The 17,720-nt window shown below is 44.9% G+C and overlaps 1 protein-coding gene across 1 annotated transcript in view; it reads right to left on the minus strand.

The window, feature by feature from the left end:
* The window catches only part of CACNA2D3 (calcium voltage-gated channel auxiliary subunit alpha2delta 3), a 1,049,182-nt gene that overhangs the window by 210,988 nt on the left and 820,474 nt on the right, over positions 1-17,720 (minus strand). The gene's annotated exons all lie outside the window — the stretch shown is intronic.

The following is a 17,720-nucleotide window of genomic DNA, read 5'->3' on the forward strand; positions in this document are numbered from 1 at the left end:
CGTTAGTCACCCTGCAAGCCTACCATTTTATGAACAGGATGTTCATGTGTCTTGAGGCCTTTAATGTTGGTTGTTGGGGGTTTATAATGTAGGAAAGTCTGCCCTCTACTGCAAGCTAAGGATAAGCAGCCCCTTTGCAAGTTCAGGATGTATGGTTAATAGCACGTTGGAAAAAAAAAAAAATATATATATATATATATATTTACATGCATACTTATTTTTTGTTTTTGTCACTAGATTGGCCTTTTGATTTAATTGATAAGTCTCTAAGAGAGCTGCATCATCAGCCTAAGTATTTGTAAGACTCCACATCACAGGTTTGGCTACTATGGAGACAGGTGTTGCAGATACAGTGGGCATGAGAGAGAACATCCCTGCTGGTATGTTGAACCAGACGGGTCTAGACTGGTCCCCAGTGAAGCCAGTGGGGAGAGACCAGATGGGGACAGCTTGGGTAGCTGTGGGACCAAGCAGGGCCAAGTGCTTCCCAGTGGCTCTCCTCTACCCACCGGCTGCATCTCAGGAATTCCACGACATCTGGGGAGAAGTCCCCTCCCTGGGAGGCAGCCCCTCCTCTAAAGCTCCGACAACCACCCCCCTGGCCGGTCATCTGTGCTTCCACTCCCCTCTCTTAGGTTTCCAATTAACAGACATTCACGGTCAGTTTTACGACATCAGATCCACTCCAGATGAAGAGGAAGGGAAGTGGTTCCCTCAGAAGCCACTGTAAACGATAGCAGATTAGCAGTTGGATCCTGTTATGGAAAGTTAGTGTGTGCAAGGCAGCTCGGCCTTCGCGAGAGCCAGGGTTGGGCCAAGCAGGAGGAACAGGACGAAGTTTTAGGAATTGACCACACCTTGCAGAGAAGAGGAGTGATGGTGGAGGGGCACATAATGCTGGGACTCAAGATGGCCCTCTGAGGAGTCAGAGCCAGGACAGTCCTTCTAGGGCCTCCGTTGTTGTTTCGTGCCATCTAGTCACTTCTGACTCATGACGACCCCATGTGACAGAGTACAACTACTCCAACTGGTTTTCTTGGCTGTAATCTTTACAGAAGCAGGTCACCAGGTCTTTCTCCCGCAGAGTGGCTGGGTGGGTTTAAACCACTAATCTTTCGGTTAGCAGCTGTAAGAACTTAGCTATTGCACCAGCAGGGCTCCTTGCCAATGGCTCCCAAACCCCATGTTAGTAAGAAGCATTACTGAGAACTACTACGCACCCCAGAGGTTCATGCAATGCAGCTTCTGGCCTTTAAAGGCAGAGCTCTCACAATTTCATGAGTAGCGTAATGCTGGATCTAAACTCTTTTTTAGGGGGTAAGTTCTTCTTTGGTCACCCTGAAGTGTTCCTTTATTCGTTTATAGAATATACGTATATCAGATACTTATTAAATGTAAGGCACGAGGGGTGTGTAGTCAATCAAATCGTGCTTCACTCTCTCCCAAGGACTCACAGTTTATCACCTTAATACTGTTTCCGGGAGGTCAATTTAAGGCCCATGGTACATATGAGAAAACGGGCTCTAACAAGTTAAAAATTAGGAGCCCTGGCGGCACATTCGTTAAGCGCTTGGCTGCTGACTGAAAGACTGGTGATCTGAACCCACCGAGAGGCTTCCCAGGAGAAAGGACCTGGCAATTTGTTCCCATAAAGATTACAGCCTAGAACACCCTACGGGGCAGTTCTACCCTATCCAGCCATAAATCAGAATTGACTCAACGCCACCGACCAACAATAACAAATTAAGTAGTAAGTTCAATAAGTTCGTAAAGCCAGGATGAGGGAGGATACCTCTACCCACCACCATTCCTTAGAGATTTTTTATCTCTAAGATTCGTGTTATTTTTACCACTCCTAAAGAAATTTCACAAAACCCCAAGGTCTAGAGCATCAAATGTTCCTTTGTACCCAGAAAAAGTGCCCATGGCTTTGTTAGATGCCCAAGACCATAGTGGCTCAGCCATTCGGCAAGGTAGCCATCTACTCCAAGCTTCCTTTTTCTCATTTGGAAAGCAGAGAAAACAGTAATACTTCTACAGCAAAGTCAGGCTGAAAGGGCTAAGTGAGAGACTACAGGTGAAGGCACAGTAGCGAGCATAGAACAAATTCTTCATACACAGCAAATATGGTTCCAGAAAGTCATGCAATTTGGGGGAACACACAGGCTCATTGCATACAATTGGCTAATATCTCATTTCCTTGAAATAAGGTAGACCCATTCAATAATTCCGCAAGTCACTCTTCTACAAACTGTCGCTGGCAGGAAACGTTTGTTGAAGATGATGGTGTCAGACAAGTACAGTCATGTCTCCTCTGGGTCCGTGACTTACAAGCTGGGACTTAACGTTCTCCTGGCAGAAAATTCCTATTTGTGTTACAAGAACCCATGGCCTTTTCGATGGCACTTGACAAAAGTGGAATCAGCAGGGAATCCTTAAATCCTGACCAAACCAAGAGGTCTTCATTTTTCTTGGTAACTACTCAAGGAAACACAGTACACTGCACCAAAGACATTCAAGAAATCTGGAGATTCAAGAGTGAGGGATAGAAAGATTTCCCAACATGCTGGTCTTTGAGCCACCATATTCCAGCAATTTTATATAATTTAATTTTATTGAAAGGAATGGACAGGGGTTGGGGATACTCCTTCTGGAATTTCATTCCAGGAATGCTGCTCCACAATGTTTGTTTAACTGAATATTGATCTAAACATTTTCCATTTGGGACCTGATTGACTGGGTGAGCTCCTTTAGGATATAAACTGGAATGTAGCAGGCTGACTAATTGGGCTGAGACAAAGAGAAGTCGGTGGTCTGCTGCACAGATAATACAGGTTGAGGGCTATGAGCAAACTTCAGCATTGTTGTTGTTAGCTGCCATCAAGTTGGCCCCTGACTCGTGGAAATCCCATGCTCAGCGGAACAAAACGCTATGAGGTGTACTGGTTGGGAATTGAACCAGGTCACTTACGTGGAAGGTGAGAATTCTACCACTGAACCCCAAACTTCAGCACCAAAAAACCCAAACCAAACCAGTTTCCATCAAGTCAGTTCTGACTCATGGCAGCCCCATGTGTTGTAGAGTAGAACTGTGCTCCATAGGGTTTTCAAAGTTGTGACCTTTTAGAAATAGAATGCAAGACTTTTCTTCTGAGGTATCTCTGGGTTGGTTCAAACCACAAACCTTGTGGTTAGTAGCTGAGCGCATAACCATCTGAGCCACCCAGGGACTTCAAACTTCAGCACACTAACTCTAACTCCACCTTTAGCTTTGTTCCCATTAAGCAAGCACATGAGAAACCTAGAGATTAGAGACACTAGGAAGATATGTATATGGTGGGCACCATGCTGTGGACTGCCACCACCCATTCCCCACATTTTCCAGAGTGATCTCCCGGTCTCCCTGTGGGAACCCCTTGGTGTTCACTCTCTGTAAATATGGCTTCAGTGAAGGCAAGATCAGCCCTGGCTGAGAGACGGGCATGTGATCTGCCCATGCGAAGGAGATTCACATCTCTCCAAGCCACAGCGATGGGCTCAGGCTGGGTACACAACTCATATCAATCCAAATAAGACTCTATCCTGGATTTATCTAGAAAAAGAGGTTCTCCTTTTTTGGCATTGCTAAGGCGGTAGGCTGTGAGCCTGGAGTTGCTGGTGGCTATCTATGCCACAACTTGAGAGAGACCCTTTCTGAGAATGAAGCTGGGTTCGAACTGCCTATCTTTTGGTTAGCAGCCAAGCTCTTAACCACCGTGCCATCAGGGCTCTGAGAATGAAGCTTGTGCAGAGAAAGTAGAGAAAAGATACGAAGAAGGAGCTCTGAAAACACAGTGAGAGCTCCTGGGTCAAGCTGGCCTGAAACCTGGGGCTCCTTGGATGTTTCATGTACCAATGCATTCTCTCCACATTACCGCTCTGCTCTTAAATCTTTTTCTATTTTTAAAGCTGACTTGAGTTTCAATCATTAAGTAGTCAACAGAGTTCTAACTTATATACTTAGTGCCTTTATCTACTTATTTTTCTTTAAAGTTAAGTACTTTCAAAGGACTCCCAAACTCTGGTAATAAAAAAAAAAAATTCTTTTTCTGGTAATAAACTCTGGTACCTAAGGATTATTTAGGAACACATGATACGCAAAGTACTTCACCGCTTATCAAGATACACTACTATGTGTGAACACAGCTGATCTTCTCTACCTGCTTTCCCTGAGCAGACATACGTGAGGCCACAGAGCAAAAAAGTGACAGAAAAAGAATTAATCTCTCGGATCTCTGGCTTCTAGGCCAGGTCTCCCCTTGCCCTGTAGTTCTGGCCTAGGACAAATCCCAGGTCCACCAGCTACACACCTCCCTCTTCTCCTGCGTGAGGATCTCGTTACTGGGGCCGAGGCATCGTATATGGCATTTGTTAGTGTATCTATAATCTGTAACTTCCTTTGAAAATGTGATTAACGAATTGCAAACGGTTTCCAAAGGTTTATAAACAGAAATGTTGAGAGCCACAGGTAGGTCTGTCGTTTTTGGTGCCTGGTTTATGAAACAAACGTGCGGGGGAGAATTTAATAAGGAAAGATAATCTGTGCTATGAAATACTTTGAGGCGGGGTTTCAAATAAAGGCCAGATGTGGGGAACACACAAACAAGCTCGTGGCCTAGGAGGACACGGGACGAGAAAGACACCCATCTGAGGAGCAGGCTGGAACTGTCTGGAGGCATGCCAGAGGTGCCAGAACATTCCCTGCTGTATCTGACTATCTGGACGTGAGCGTTCTTTTGTGTTACCTGCAGATCATCGGCTTTGGCAGGACATTGGGATGGGCTGAGGTGATAGCCATGTTGGTTAAAAACACACACACACAACTTTTGATTTTTCTATGTTCTTTTGGGAAGGGCCAAAGGGAACGAGCTACACACATCTACGTAGCCTCTGTGTAACAAATATTGAAAGTGCTAATAACTGATAAATGGTACATGCCGCTCCATGCTGTGAACAGGAAGGAAGGAGATGGGGGTGGAAAACCCACAACTGGAGAGGAAGAAACTTTAGCCAAAGCTTATGCCATCTGGAGAAGGGGCCAGACCCAGGCCAAGAGTCAGCAATTGTCTGGGCAGATGTTCTCTTCCAATGCAGTCGTGGTCCTCAGCTGGTGAACACCTTCATCACCTCCTCCGAGGCCCTGAGTTTCCTTTTCTTGCAGAGGCTGAGGGATGGTTCCAGGAGGAGGAAGGAGGCCTTCTCTCCTCCATACACAACAGAGTAGGGGCTGATTGGCTGCCGGGCACTTCATTCCTTCACTCTCTCCATTAATTTGTTCACCCATGCAACCAAAAATATTGCTGGACACCAAGTATCTATTAGGTCCTGAGCCAGGCTCAGGCAAACATTGGAAAAGCATGGCAAAGCCACTCTGTGAAGGAAAATCTCTTGACCTCAAGGAGCCATCACAACTTGCCAGCAGAGAATGTGGTTATGTTGAGGGTGGTCATTTACAAGAGTGGTTAAAAGCTGGGGCTCTGGTGTCAGCCTCAGGTTCTAACCAGGTCTCCACCTACAAGCTGTGTGCTCCGGGGCACTTCTTTCTTTCTCTGAGCTTCATGTTCATCTCCTACAAGATGGCAACAACAGCACTCCGCTCATGGAGTTATGGTGAGAAACAAAAGGGAGTATACATGGTTGAGTAAAGCCTAGCACGCTGTTGTCCTGGTAGGTTGCCGTAGGGTCAGCTCCAACTCACCGCAGCCTTATGTGTAGCAGAAGGAAACGCCCGTTCCGCACCGTCTTCACGATCGCTGGTGTGTATGAGTCCATTCTTGCGGTTATTGTGTCAATCTATCTCAGGGAGGGTTTCCCTCGTTTTGCTGTCCCTCTGCCAAACAGGATGTCCTTTTCTTGATGACATGTCCAAAGTATAAAAGTCGAAGTCTCACCATCCTTGCTTCTAAGGAACATTCTGGTTGCCTTTCTTCTAAGATTAACTTGCTCATTTTTTTTGGCCGTCCACAGTATATTCAGTATTCTTTACCAACACCATAGCACATAGAGCATCCTAACAAATATGACTGGAAAAAATGCAGACTCAGCCAATACTCTGTTGATATCATTACTGACGTACAGATATTGCAGTCCCCTGCTTCACAGAGCTCATTGCTAGAGAGCCAGTTCATGGAATAAAATGGTTTTTGGCAGAATCATTGTTTATTAATAACTCCATTCCTTTAAGGGGGCAGCTCCCACCTGGCTTGGTGGGTGATTCTTCTCAAGGTCATGTAATGTGTCTTAGACATGGCCATGGTGCTGTGGACTGTTGGCCAGGTGATTCTGTGACAGTGTGGTGGTCTCCTCCCCCAGAAGTTGACAGTTGGATTGCATTCCTAGTTGCAAATGAAGACGCGGCAGAAGCCATGAGGGCCACAATCTTAATGGTTCGAATGCTTGTTGTTTTTCTTATTTGTCCCTCTAATTATCAATGTAACAATTGCTCATCGTAGAAAACTTGCAATTTAATTAAAAGTGTAAAAAAAAAAAAAAAGCCATTCTCTCACAGTGCAGAGATCCTCACCAGAGGGTAGGCACTTTTGAGCAGTTACTGTTCAGCAGTTCAGTTTTCCAAGTTCATTGTTCCTCCAGCAAGGAATTCATATAATGTCACAACCAATCTGTTCTGCTTTCCAGGTGACTGCCTTTAGCAAAAAAACAAAAAAAAACAGCAACTATTTTCTGCTGGCCAGCTTCCCTTACCTCCTACCATTCTTCCTGAAGGGTGGTACTTCTTGGGCTGGGCACTGTGTTAAGTTGTAGACATACCTTGTCTAATTCTCACAACTCCTAGTGCGGGGTAATAACTTCACAGATGTGAAGATGGGGAGCTTGAAGGCAGGGCAGAGGTCACTCAGTGACATGGCTAATAAGATTCCGGCCCCGTTCCTGAGTCTGCGATCTGCACTGCTCCTCTGCCTGCCTCCCTTGTGGTGGTTCCCTCCTCAAGTAGTACCTCAGATCCTAAGTGTACATGGCAGCTGCTGATGGGACCGCATACAGCGGGCATATAAATGGCTGCAGAACCACGTTGGAAATCATCCCACAGTCAGTCATGCCCCTATTAACAGCTGACTCATTTGGGCTGCACCGGAACCTGACTTGATGGCCAAGGGTGCAAGAAATCAGTTTTAGATTCAGAGGAACTAGTTTTTTTAGTATATACTTAGGAGATCTGGTGGCGCAGTGGTTAAAGTGATCAACTGCTAACCAAAACGTCAGCAGTTCAAAACCACCAGCCGCTCTGTGGGAGAAAGATGTGGCAGTCTGCTTCTGTAGAGATTTACAGCCTCGGAAACCCTAGGAGTCACCACGAGTCAGAATCGACTCGACGGCGGTACGTTTGATTTTGTATTTTTTAGTAAATATGTACTGGGAGCCGTGATGGTGCAGTGGTTAAGACCTTGGATGCTAGCCAAAAGGTCAGCAGTCTGAACCCACCAGCCACTCCTTGAAAACCCTATCTGGCAGTTCTGCTCTGTCCTATGGGGTTGCTGTGAGTTGGAAATCGCCTTGATGGCAATGTTTTGTTTTGTTTTTTAAGTATATACTGAGTGGCTGTGACGATCAAAATCCCAAGCTACAGCTTGATAAAAACCAGCAAAACCAGTTGTCGTGGAGTCAGTTCTGACTCAGCGGGACCTCACGTGTGTCAGAGTAGAACTGTGCTCCCCACGGTTTTCAGTGGCGAGTTTTGGGGAAGCAGTTCACCAGGCAGGAGTTTCTTCACAGGTGCCTCTGGTGGACTGCAGCACCAATCTTTCAGGTACCAGCCGAGCGTATTAACCGTTCGCACCACCCAGAGACTTCTGGTCAATATACAGTATCTTATTGAACAGAATCAGGTTCCAACTCGGCCTCAGAGAAGGCTGGAGTACCTAGTGATATCAATTGAGCTAGGATTTCTAAAAATTATGCTGGGCCTTTGGTTGTATGGCCCCACAACAGGCCAGGCTTTTCTAGATGAGCTACACGACTTGATGACATAGACTTTATGCCCACAGAAAAAGTCCAACGAGAGTGTACTGGGAGATGAAACCCAACCTGATCATGATCAGATGAGCAGCCAGACACAGCAGCGGGGAGCAGGGCCAGGAGGGTGTGGCAGAACCAGCAGGAAGGTGAGAGACAGGCAGCAGGGCACGTCAAGACAAGAAGCCTTTTCCTTTTTCTAAAAGGTACTGTGCTCTTATTAATTAACGTTTTTAAGCATCTCCAAGATGAGAAGTTCTACGTGCTCTCTTCGTATTATTACAAAATCCTTTTGATCGCCGTAAAACTAAAACAGCTTTGGTATTTTTTTTTAAAAAACAACCATTAACAAGCCGCTTTGAAAATCCGAGTGACCTTTATCTTCATCAGTATCCTCAGAGAGGAGGGCTGGGCTGAGGAGCCATGAGTCACCCACGCTGTGTGTGGGGAAGAGGCCGGCAGTCTATCCCCCCCACTGTTTCTGTAGGACAAACGTGGCTAACTGGATTTAAACGCCCATTTTCAAAAAGCCAATCTGTCTTGTAATAGCAAGCGAGTCATAAACATGGTAATGGTGCTGAGTGATTGAGGCGGGAGGAACCTTTCATGCAAGTAAATGGACAGGGAACAGGGGACTTTGATGGCAGGGGGACAGTGGCAGCTCCCGGGCCTGCTACTAAGACAAGATGGGCCCGTACGCCAGAGAAGAAAGCACAAAGCGCCCAGGTGCTACATATGATACAAAAATACACGCGAGCACTTGGGAACATTGACTCTGATAAATAAGAACGTTCTGAGACAAAACCTCTCTAAAGTTTCGTGGGCAAAAGTTAAATGCAAGGCAGCCTTCGGAATGGATTTCAAGATCTCAAATAGAGTCACACTGAGTTCCCGAGCTCTGTATTCCAAGCCAATTTCATACAAAGATTTCCAACACCACTGGGTGGTCAGGAGACAGTATCTGCAATAGAAAGATGGCCTCTGTCATTTGAGAGCATGTCTGTGTCTCTCAGAAAGGAACTTTTTTTTTTTTATTTGACGTTATTCCTTTCAGCAGCTAATTATATCAAAAGACTCTTGGGTATGGAACCTGTCAGGCTGTTTTGAAGATGGGGTACAATTTGGCACCACAGATCAATTCTCGTTTTGAAACTGCAAAGACGTTGGATTTCCTTATTATGCACTCAAATGAAATCAGAAAATAGTGTCAACCCACACTGTAAGAAAAGGTGTGAGCCTTTGAAGGATGTTCCTTGTAATCACTCACTGTAGAATGAGTTCTCTCTGTTGTTGGTTATTCTTCCATGATCAGTCATACGGGTCCACATCCAGTCACCCCCATTCCTAACGCCTCTCCCCAGGGCAGTCACCGGAAAGGGGGCTCTAGTCTCACCATCTCAGGGATGGCGGTCCTAAAAGGGAGATCTCTCTCCTTCAAGGATCTTATGCCAAACGACACGAGGGGCAGGAAGCTGGCAGTGAGTTTGCAAGTGAAATACCATAGATACAGGGACTAAGGAAAGAAGGGAAAGAATCCTTCTATCCAAGTCAACTGCTATGACCTTTGACTCTGGTTTATGTCTGTAATAGTACCAACCCACTTCAGATTCCTGAGTCTTAATCAAGTCCACACACACGTGTGTGTGTAATTTATAATTCTATTAAAGGAAATGCTTGTCATGATAGCTTTATTTGTTTTTTCTTGCTAAATAGTTAAAGATATTTAAGAAGGAAGAGAAGGCATGAAGGGATCCCCCCCTCCACTTTGTGGTCATCTCTTCCATGAGGCTTTCCGTGATCCTTCCAGTTAGCTTCTTTCCCTTCTCACCTGGGGTGGCCCTTGATGAGAAGCCAAGAGTGCCCTGAGGATAGAGTGCTTGGCAGCATAACCACGCATGTGGCAATGCTGTCCCACCCTGCCCCCCATGTGCTCCCTGCCCCAGCCATGCCCCGAACACAGGCTGAGCAAGTTCTCATTCATCATTGTGATCCATCCAGCCACCTGGACTGGTGACCCAGGTAATTTTATTTTTCCCCTTGATTCTTGATTATAGTGATATACCTTTAAAAAAATGTACCTCAATATATGTCAGTCCGAATAAACCCAAGAGACTTCTGATGATTCATGACTCAAAGGAACGCCAGAGTTTCCCCTGCTAGGTTGACTGTGTTCTCAGGGCTTATATTTTTCTGTGACCATGGAAACATGGGCAGAGGCGGGAACTGACAAGTAAAATCAAAGAGGCCAGCGGGCCAGCAAAGCAGCCAGTTCCCATCAAACTACCACAACCCCATTGCTTCTATCTGCTAAGTATCTCTTCAAATTGCATCACATCTCTCCATCCCTTGTGCCACCACGGTCACCTCTCACCTTGAGGATGGCAAATGTCTACTACACAGTCTTCCTACCTGGAGTCTTACCCCTCTACTCCATTCTCTAAAGTTCAGCTAGAGGGATTCTTCTAAGCCAAATCAGATCACATCACTACTTGGCCTGGAATCCTTATAGCTCCTCATATACCACAGTATAGTGGCCAACATGCCAGAGTGCCACAAGTCCCGTCACACCACCTCTGGTTGCTGCTCTGGCCTCTCTTTCAACACTCTCGCCTCTTGTCACACTCTCCAGCCAGACTGAGCTAGGTGCTAAAAGTGCTGTCATTATTCTTGCCTACAGGCCTCTGCTCATGCTATCCCATCTTCCTCAAATACCCTTCACTCCAACCCAGGGTCAAGTGGCCCCTCCCTGCTGACTCTCAAGATTGGCCAAGACCTGGTCTTCTCTGGGAGGTTTGTTCTGACCCATGCAGGTTGGGTCAGGTAGGGTCGTTCTCACATTTTCCTCAGCCTCCTGTGGTAGCCCACCCCAAGCCCCCACCACACTGTACAGGAAATTATTTGCTCTCTCTCCTGTCCTTCCCACTGAGTATCTTAGGGAACGAGGCTAATTCTTGTTCACCATCAAACCCTCCAAGTCTAGGATAGGGCCTGGCAAAAGTTCTCCACGAATATTTGGTGAATGAGTGAAAAGAATCAACGAACGAATTAGTGTATGTATTCATTTAACATACAAATGTATAGCACTTACTACGCAGCTGGCCTGTTCGAGGCATTTTGTGAACATTACCTCATTTAATCCTAACGATCCCATCCAGTAGGCACTACTTTTGTCCGCATTTCTCAGTGGAGGAAACTGAGGCTGGGGAGGTTGAGTTAACTTGCCCACAGTCACACAGCTGACAGTGGCACAGCTGAGGTCTGGCCCAGGCACGTGGCCACTAAGACTGCTCTGCGCTGTGCAGAAACACAAACCAGAGAGCCTCCTGGCCATCGAACCAAGATCATAGATCGGTGAGGCTGCTGATGTCTGCCTGAGGTGCCTCCTGGAGCACACACAGGGGAGGGAAGACGAGGTGACCTGTGGTAGCTATAAACCAAAGCCCCAAACCACCAAACCAGCTGCTGTCTAGTCGATTCGGACTCACGGTGACCCCATGTGTGCGGAGTGAAACTGCTCCATGGGTTCTCCAAGACCTTGACTTTGTGGAGGCATACAGCCAAGCCTTACTTCTGAGGCACCTCTGGGTGGGTTTAAACCTCTAACCTTTCAGCTAGTACTTGGGCACTTAACCCAATGTGCCACCTAGGAATTTTAAACCAGACTCCTGTACCTCCATAGCTGAATGGAGCTGAATTTCAAATTAACTCTCAAAGGAATCTTTCCATTAAATATATATGAGCATAATACTTATACTTGTATTTGAGCCTGGATGGGCATAGGTTGCATTTAAGGGGAATCCAAACTATATTATCAGGAGTCAGGCAAGTGCCTTCTGCCCACCGCGCCCCCCCACCCCGCCCCAAGTCACTCCCAAGATCTCTTCCTAGAGTACAGCTAGAAACACTAGGAGGCAATGGGGAGCAGAATATTTTAGCTGATTCTAATACCCAGAATACATTTCTGAAACTGCGAAATATTTCTGTGTTTCTCTGCTGGGAAGAGGTGATAATACGCAGTGATACCTGTCAGTTTCTGAAAGGTCCAGGTAAACCCTGGGTCTGAAATCTCTTGTTGTTTATCTGCTTATTCTTACCATCCCTAAGAAACTAAGCTTAGCTCATTGGGTGATCCCTTCTGCTTGGGCATATGTCTGCTAAGCCAGCCCCTGCCTCAATTTAAAACTAACTTGAGCTTTCTTTAGCAGAGGGGTCCTTGGCCCTTTGGTCTAATTTTTGGCAAGTTCCCGTGGTGTGTGTGTATGCGTGTGGTAGGTGGTGTCTTTGTCTGTATTATGTGTATGGGGCGGTGGCGGTAGTGTGGTTTCCCTCTAGATCGTGGTCTGGATTCATCGCTTGCAGGGTTTGGCTCCAGCTCTGCCTAGAGTGAACTGTGTGCCTTGTTCTGGTGGACTTCAGTTTCTTTAGTCATTAACTCCGAATAAGAGAAACCGTCGTAGCTATGGTAAAGGTTCCCTTGAATTGGTTCCCAAGAGGCTCCTGCCCTTCCAGGGAGACACAGGTACAGAAAGCATCAGATTTAAGACAGGTCAGCCTGTCACTTAGGATTTCTAGCCCTCCCCAGCTGGCACACAGCAGTGGCCAGCCCTGTGAATTTCCTGTCTACAGCCCACAGAATGCAAACTTGCCAGGCCACCTAATGGGGGGGAAGGGTGGCATGTAGGGAGAGGACAGAGGTAGAGCCCACTCTAAGGAAAAAGAAGGAAGTGAGGCTGGGAAGAACTTTCAGCAAAAGCCCTGCTTGGCTTAAGCCAAACTACTTTCTTGCCTCAATATTCCAAATGTGCTTGTATTACCCTTTGTCCAGCAATCACCACAGAGCATGTGGAAATGCCACCTGGGAGCTGTCTTCTGGATATACATAAGCCTGTCATGTGATCATGAAGGTCAAGTGAGGAGCAGTCTGGCTAGAGAATGCCAGGGTCAAGTTGGCAGTGTGACAGGGAGGCCCATGGTCTCAACATATTTTATTTGCGTTCTTTGTGTCTTATCATTTAGGACTATGTAAAAATGACAGCTGCTTATAATTATTTGGGGGTTTGAGCTACAATAATTAAAAACATCTGCCTTTATCTTACCGCTACCAGACTTCACCCTGCGAGGTTGGGTCTACTGAACTTCAAAGAGGAAAGCAAGAAATAAAAGAAAACTCCACACATTACTAACAAATTTCTAGTGATTCATTTGAATGTATAACCAGTTATTCCAACAGCCTTCAAACCTTTAATTATCTTTTAAGTATATATAATTTGGGACTGCTAATTAGATAGCAATTTAATGCTCTCATGGGGATTCAGATGCACTGTCTTTCTGAAATGTAAACTCTGAGAGCAATAATCATTGGCATTCAAATGACTGAATTCTTCATTCAAACGAGCGTGGGCATTTACAGTGAAGGAATCCTTTGAATATTCTGCTGTCAGCTCCAGCTGGAGGGCTTTACAGGAAGCCCTCCATTGGGTGAGGGTAAGGCCAGTGATTCACAGGCCAAAGTTCCACTCCCTGGAGAGAAAAAAGATGGACTCCTTGGGAAAGCCTACCACCACTGAAGCGGGTCAGTCATGTCTCCTCTGAGATTTTCCTATTAAGGAGGAACAAACTTTCCTGGAATTTACAGCTAGGAAAGCTTTCATGCTAGCTTCTCAGGCTTTCTCCATGCTGGTCTACCGGCTATTGTCTGGGCAGTTAACATTTTAATTAATAACTCCCTTCCCCTGCCCAGGCAGCTATGGATGGAGGAGGTGAGGGTTCCACTCTGCCTTGAGCTTCCACTTCCCGTGTCTTTCTACCCCCATTAAGGTGGCCCTTTAAATTACATAAAGATGTGCATCACATGGAGAAAAGCAATTGATCAGTTAGATGACGTTCGGCCATGATAGAAGCCAGCACTTCCATCTCAGCCTCAAGATACTGCCAGGGTTTGCATTCCTCAGCCGGGACTAGTAGCTAGCAGCTGAGGCTCATTTCCCCCACAAGGGGAAGGAGGTGCAGACAAATCTATAGGAATTTTTAAGACATCATTATTCAACACATTGCATGTGATTACATTTTGACGAGCTTTTTATTGCTAATTCATCATCCAAGATGTAGCACTCTAGATATGAAATTAATCTAGTAGAACAAAGGTCAGAGTCTGTCCAGTGAAAAGAAGAGCTTTTTCCTTGTCAAATGCTTTTGGCAAACAATAAAGCAGCAGAGAATCCTATCTTGAAACCAAATTTCCTGAAAGTGCCTACTGTCTATTACTAACAGCATAAAGCCAATGCTCCCTGGTACTTCTAAGTCCACATGTAGATTCTCCAAGTGGGCTGGTACAGTGGGAACAGATGTGCAGGGACCTGAAATAGAATGAAAAATGTGCCCGATGCCTTCCGGTTAATGCAAAGCTCTATGCAATTTATACCAAACTACCTTTGAAACTACAGTCTACAACAAATAAATTTTTGCAGAGAAATATCAATCCACCACTGTTGTAGTCTGAATTATCTCAGAAGCAGACCCTAATACCAGGATTCTAGTGCAAAGCTTTTATTTGGAGGGAACTATCTGGGATCTGTAGGGAAATAAGTGATTCAGAGAAGAGAAAGTGGCCCACACAGCGTGTCATATCACTGCAGGCCAATCCAAAACCAAACCCATTGTCCTCTAGTCAATTCCGACTCACAGCAACTCTATAGGACAGAGCAGAACTGCCCTGTAGACTTTCTAAGGAGCTCTTCTGGTTAGTAGTCGTAGCTCTTAACCACTGCACCACCAGGGACTACTGTGGGCAACTGGAGCTTAATCCCACTGAGGAACTCTGCGGGGGGCAGTGTAGAACGCACACCAGCTTGAGAGATGAGAGTGCTCATCAGTCTTTGTTTTGTTGTTGTTGTTAGGTGCCATCAAGTCACTTCCTACTCATAGCAACCCTATGTACAACACAACGGAACACTGCCGGTCCTGTGCCATCTTCACAATTGTTGGCGTGTTTGAGCCCATTGTGGCAACCACCATGTCAATTCATGTAGTTGAGAGTCTTCTTCTTTTTTGTTGATGCTCTACTCTACCAAGCATGATGTCTTTCTCTAGAGACTTATGCCTCTTGACAATATGTCTAAAGTATGTGAGATGAAGTCTCACCATTCTCTCTTGCAAGGAGCATTCTGGCTGTACTTCTTCCAAGACAAAGTTGCTCTTTCTTCTGGCAGTGCATGGTATATTCAACATTCTTCACCAACGCCATAATTCAAAGACATCAATTCTTCTTCATTCTTCCTTATTCATTGTCCAGCTTTCACAAGCATTATGAGGTGACTGAAAATACCATGGCTTAGGTCAGGCACCTAAGTCCTCAAGGTGACATCTCGTTTTTTTAACACTTTAAAGGGGTCTTTTGAAGCAGATTTGCCCACTGCAATACATTGTTTGACTTCTTGACTACTGCTTCCATGGACACTGATTTTGGATCCAAGTAAAATGGAATTCTTGACAACTTCAATCTTTTCTCTGTTTATCATGATGTTGCTTACTGGTCCAGTTGTGAGGATTTTTGTTTTCTTTATGTTAAGACGTAGTCCATACTGAAGGCTGCAGTCTTGGATCTTCATCAGTAAGCAAAGTTATGTCATCTGCATGTCATGGGTTGTAAGGAAACCGTGGTAGCATAGTGGTTAAGAACCATGGCTGCTAAACAAATTTTGAATCCAACAGGCACTCCTTAGAAACTGTATGAGATAGTTCTACTCTGTCCTATAGGGTCAATATGAGTTAGAATTGACAACGATTTTTTTTTAATGCAATTCTGATGCTGTGTTCTTCTTCATACACTCCAGCTTCTTGGATTATTTGCTCAGTATACAGACTGAATAAGTATGGTGAAAGGATATAACCCTGACACACATCTTTCTTGTCTTTAAACCATGCAATATTCCCTTGTTCTGTATCAACAGCTGCCTCTTGGTCTATGTACAGGTCCCACATGAGCACAATTAAGTGTTCTGGGATTCTCAATCTTTGCAATGTTACCAGTAATTTGTTATGATCACACAGTCGAATGCTTTTGCATAGTCAATAAAACACAGTAAACATCCTTCTGATATTCTCTGCTTCCAGCTGAAGACCCATCTGACATCAATAATTGTATCCCTGGTTCCATGTCCTCTTCTGAACCCAGCTTGACTTTCTGGCGGTTCCCTGTCAATGCACTGCTGCAGCCGCTTTTGAATGATCTTCAGCATAATCTTCTTTGCATGTGATAATAATGATATTGTTCAAGAATTTCTGCATTGCGCTCATCGCCTTTCTTTGCAATGGCATGTATATGGATCTCTTTTAGTTGGCAGGCCAGGTAGCTGTCTCCCAAATTTCTTGGCACTGACGAGTGAGTGCTTCCGGTGTTGTACCCATTTGTTAAAACATCTCAAGTGGTATTCCATCAGTTCCTGGAGCCTTGTTTTTCACCAATGCTTTAAGTGCAGCTTGGACTTCTTCCTTCAGTACCATCGGTTCTGGATCATATGCTACCTACCTCCTAAAATGGCTGAACGTTGACCGATTCTTTTTGGTACAGTGACTCTGTGTATTCCTTCCATCTTCTTTTGATGCTTCCTGTGTCGTTCAATATTTTGCCCATAGAATCCTTCAATACTGTAACTCAAGGCTTGAATTTTCTCTTCGGTTCATTCAGTTTGAAATGACGAGTGTGTTCCTTCCTTTTGATTTTCTAACTGCACGGCTTTGTACATTTGATTATAATACTTTGTCTTCTCAAGCTGCCCTTTGAAATCTTCTGTTTGGATCTTTTACATCATCATTTCTTCATTTCACTTTAGAACTATTCTACATTCAAGAGCAAGTTTCAGTCTCTTCTGACGTTCAGTTTGCCCTTTTTTTTCTTTTTTCCTGTCTTTTGAATGGCCTCCTGCTTCCTTCACGTATGCTGTCCTTGATGTCATCCCACAACTCATCTGGTCTGCAGTCACTGGTGTTCAATGCAGTGAATCTGTTCTTGAGATGGTCTCTAAATGCAGGTGGAATATACTCAAGGTCATACTTTGGCTTTCACGGACTCATTTTAATTTTCCTCAGCTTCAACTTGAACTTGCGTATGAGCGGCTGGTTGTCTGTTCCATAGTTGGCCCCTGGCCTTATTCTGACTGATGATATTCAGCTTCTCCATCATTTTCCACAGATACAGTTGATTTGATTCTTATGTATTCCATTCAGTGATGTCCACGTGTATAGTTGTTGGTCTATGTTGTTGGAAAAAAGGAATTTCTAATAAATAAGTCATTGGTCTTGCAAATTCTATCATGTGATTCTCCCATGTTGTTTCCATCACCAAGGCCATATTTTCCAACTACTGATGCTTTTTTGTTTCCAGCTTTTGCATTCCAATCAACAGTAATTATTTATACATCTTGACTGCATGTTCGCTCAGTTTTAGACTGCAGAAGTTGGTAAAAATCTTCATTTCTGGCATTAGTGGTTGTTGCATAAATTTGAATAATAGTCTATTAGCTGGTCTTCCGTGTAGGCGTATGGGTATTATACCATCACTGACAGCATTTCAGGACAGATTTTGAAATTTTCTTTTTGACAATGAATATGATGTTGTTCTTCTTCAATTTGTCATTCCTGGCATAGTAGACCATATGATTGTACAATTCAAAATGGTCAATATCAGTCCATTTCAGCTCACTAATGCCTAG

Source organism: Loxodonta africana, chromosome 22 (assembly GCF_030014295.1).
Source record: "Loxodonta africana isolate mLoxAfr1 chromosome 22, mLoxAfr1.hap2, whole genome shotgun sequence".
Classification (NCBI taxonomy): domain Eukaryota; kingdom Metazoa; phylum Chordata; class Mammalia; order Proboscidea; family Elephantidae; genus Loxodonta; species Loxodonta africana.